The sequence below is a fragment of the Phoca vitulina genome, unplaced genomic scaffold (genome assembly GCF_004348235.1).
Source record: "Phoca vitulina isolate PV1807 unplaced genomic scaffold, GSC_HSeal_1.0 scaffold6, whole genome shotgun sequence".
NCBI lineage: Eukaryota > Metazoa > Chordata > Mammalia > Carnivora > Phocidae > Phoca > Phoca vitulina.
In genome coordinates this window covers 22,411,331-22,414,696 of record NW_022589709.1, presented here as the reverse complement: position 1 = coordinate 22,414,696, position 3,366 = coordinate 22,411,331, and positions in this window count along the sequence as shown.

Sequence of the window (3,366 nt, the reverse complement as noted above, 5' to 3'; positions counted from 1 at the left end):
CTTTGCCTACAGGCGCTTAACAACTCTACTTTTTTTTTTTTTTTTTTAAGTTAGACTAACAGAGAGAGAGAGAAAGGAAGGTAGAACACTGTGGCAATTTCCAGAAATTTCAAACAAACTTGACACAGAGAAAATAACACCACTCCTGAATGACTCATTCTAATTGCTGCATACATCATATGCATAGAATCATTACAAAACTCTCTATTTTCTTACATCTGATTAATATAGGGATTGTCAAAGAATCACTGGAGTGAAGCTACTGGAAGGAAGTGAGCTGCAGAGTTAGAATGTGGCAGTTAGAAAGTCAGGTGTTGAAATTCAGATCGTGGAGATAGTGCAATTGTTGCAAGGACATTTGTTTCTAGTTTGTTTGTTTGTTTTTCGGGTGATTGCCATCAAATTTCTACCTTATATATGTATGCCTCCATTACTTGATTTAATAATTTTTAACAGTATCTATTGACTTTTCCTTGGGAATGATGGAATATTTTAGTTCATTTATACTGTTTTTCACTTAATTTTCTCTACTCCCTATTTTTTAAATTATTATTTTATTCAGTGGTATGGTAAATTAGAAGTTAATTTTTTTTTAAGATTTTATTTATTTGAGAGAGAGCACAAGCGAGAGAGCAGAAGCAGGGGGGAGGGGCAGAGGGAGAGGGAAGAGCAGACTCCCCGCTGAGCTGGGACCCCGATGTGGGGCTCTATCCCAGGACCCTGGGATCATGACCCAAGCCGAGGGCAGCCGTTTAACCAACTGAGCCACCCAGGAGACCCTAAAAGTTAATTTTTTTGCTTATAACATTCAAATGTGAGGCGATTTTTCTCCAATCATGGCTGGGGGGGGCCTTTCAGTCTTGTGGCTCTATCATCCCAGAGACCTTCACTGTCCTCTGTATGCAACCAGTAGGAGTATAGAATTGAGCCAAAATTGAATGTATGATTGCTTAACAGGATGCAATATAAAATGCATTCCTTTACCTGTTTATGGAAGAGAAGTCATTTGGACTTTTTTTAATGCCAGCCAAATAAATCTGACTGAAATTTGTTGAAATTATTGATTGATCTTTCAGTTATTTGGGCCCTTTCAAAGAGCTGTAAGGAACTTAAAATTAATCTGTAATACAGGAATGAAGTAACATCATTAGATAAATTTTGATCTAAGTTATGAAATTCAGTCCATATCTCTGAAGTCTCAGAAATTTTAATTCTTATTTGTCCAAGATAACATAAAAGTTCTATAAATGATTATTACTGTCCTTCTCCTTTAATCAACCTAATTTTAAACATTAATTACAGCTCTATCCCCCAACAAAAATATAATATCTTTAAGCCGTTGGGCAATTCAATTTGCCATGTAAGAAGACAAGTGTCTGGCTCCAACTTTTCCCCAATGAAGACAAAGGCAAAAACTAAAATTAAGAGGCAAACACTATGACAAGTAATAATGAATATAAAAGAATTTTAAAAAATGAAGATTTTTACTAAAGCAATATTTATCATGAGTTCTGCTAGAGTTATTAAAGCTCCTGAATCCATATACTAAAATGTCCGATTTTGGTGTTTTTTTCACTTTGTTTTCTTTAAATTTTTATTTAAATTCCAGTTAACATACAGTGTAATATTAGTTTCAGGTGTACAATATAGTGATTCAACACCTCCATACATCACCCTGTGCTCATCACAAGTGCACTTCTTAATTCCCATCAACTATTTAACCCACCCCACCCCCAGCCACCTCCTCTTTGGTAACCATTAGTGCTTTCTCTATAGTTAAGAGTCTGTTGGGGCACCTGGGTGGCTCAGTCAGTTAAGCAACTGACTTTTGGTTTCAGCTCAGGTCAAGATCTCATGGTCCTAACATGGAGCCAGCATTAGGTTGCACACTCAGCGGGGAGTCTGGTTCCCTCTCCCTCTCCCTCTGCCCCTCACCCCACTTACTCACTCTCTCTCTCTCAAATAAATAAACCAATCTAAAAAAAAAAAAAGAGTCTCTTTCTTGGTTTGTCTCTCTCTCTCTCCTTTTTTCTTTGTTTGTTTTGTTTCTTATAATTCTACATGAGTAAAATCATATGATATTTGTCTTTCTCTGACTTATTTCACCTAACATTATACCCTCTGGATCCATCCATGTTGTTGCAAATGGCAAGATTTCATTCTTTTTTATGACCAAATAATACTCCATTATATATATATCTTCTTTATCCATTCATTAATCGATGGACACTTGGGTTGCTTCCATATCTTGGCTATTGTAAATGCTTTAGGTAAATACTCAATAGTGCTATTACTGGGTCATAGGGTAGTTCTATTTTTAACTTTTAGAGGAACCTCCATACTGTTTTCCAGAGTGGCTGCACCAGCTTGCATTCCCACTAACAGTGCAAGAAGATTCCTTTTTCTCCACATCCTTGCCAATACATGTTGTTTCTTGTGTTTTTGATGTCATTAATCATTCTGACAGGTGTGAGGTGATATCTCATTGTAGTTTTGATTTGTATTCCCCTGATGATGAGTGATGATAAGCATCTTTTCATGTGTCTATTGGCCATCTGTATGTCTTCTTTGGAGAAATGTCTGGTCATGTCTTCTGCCCATTTTTAAATTGGGTTATTTGTTTTTTGGCTGTTGAGTTTTATAAGTTCTTTACATATTTTGGATACAAGCCCTTTATCAGATATGTCATTTGCAAATATATAAAATGTCTGATTTTGAATTCCAACTTTGCTATTACTAGCTGTGAGTCCTTAGGCAAATTACTTAACATCTCTGACCTCAGTACCCTCATCTTTAAAATGGGGATGAAGGGGGCAGAGCAAGATGGTGGAGGAGTAGGAGACCTGGATTTCGTCTGGTCTCAGGAATTCAGCTGGATAGGGATCAAAACATTCTGAACACCTACAAACTCAACAGGAGATCGAAGAAAAGAATAGCAACAACTCTCTGAACAGAAAAGCGACCACTTTCTGGAAGCAGGGACCCAACAAGTGGCAGATCCGGGGAGACTCACCTTCCTTCCCCGGGAGGAGCAGTGCGGGAGTGCACCGCAGGGATCTGCTGGGTTTGGAGACTCCACACCGAGTCGGGTGCCAGAGATAAAAACGCTCGGTCACAGGCCAGGTGAGCATGGAGTGTGGCCAGAGACCAGGGAGATGAGAGTGACTGATTGCTTTTCTCTGGGGGCACGCTGAGGAGCGGGGCCCCGAGTCTCAGCTCCCCCGGGGCGGAGATTGGGAGGCCGCCATTTTCACTCTCGGCCTCCAAAGCTGTACGGAAAGCTTGCAGGAAACAAAAGCTCCCGAGAGCAAACCCGAGCAGATTACTTAGCCCGGACAAGCAAGGGCGGGGCAATTCCGCCTCCAG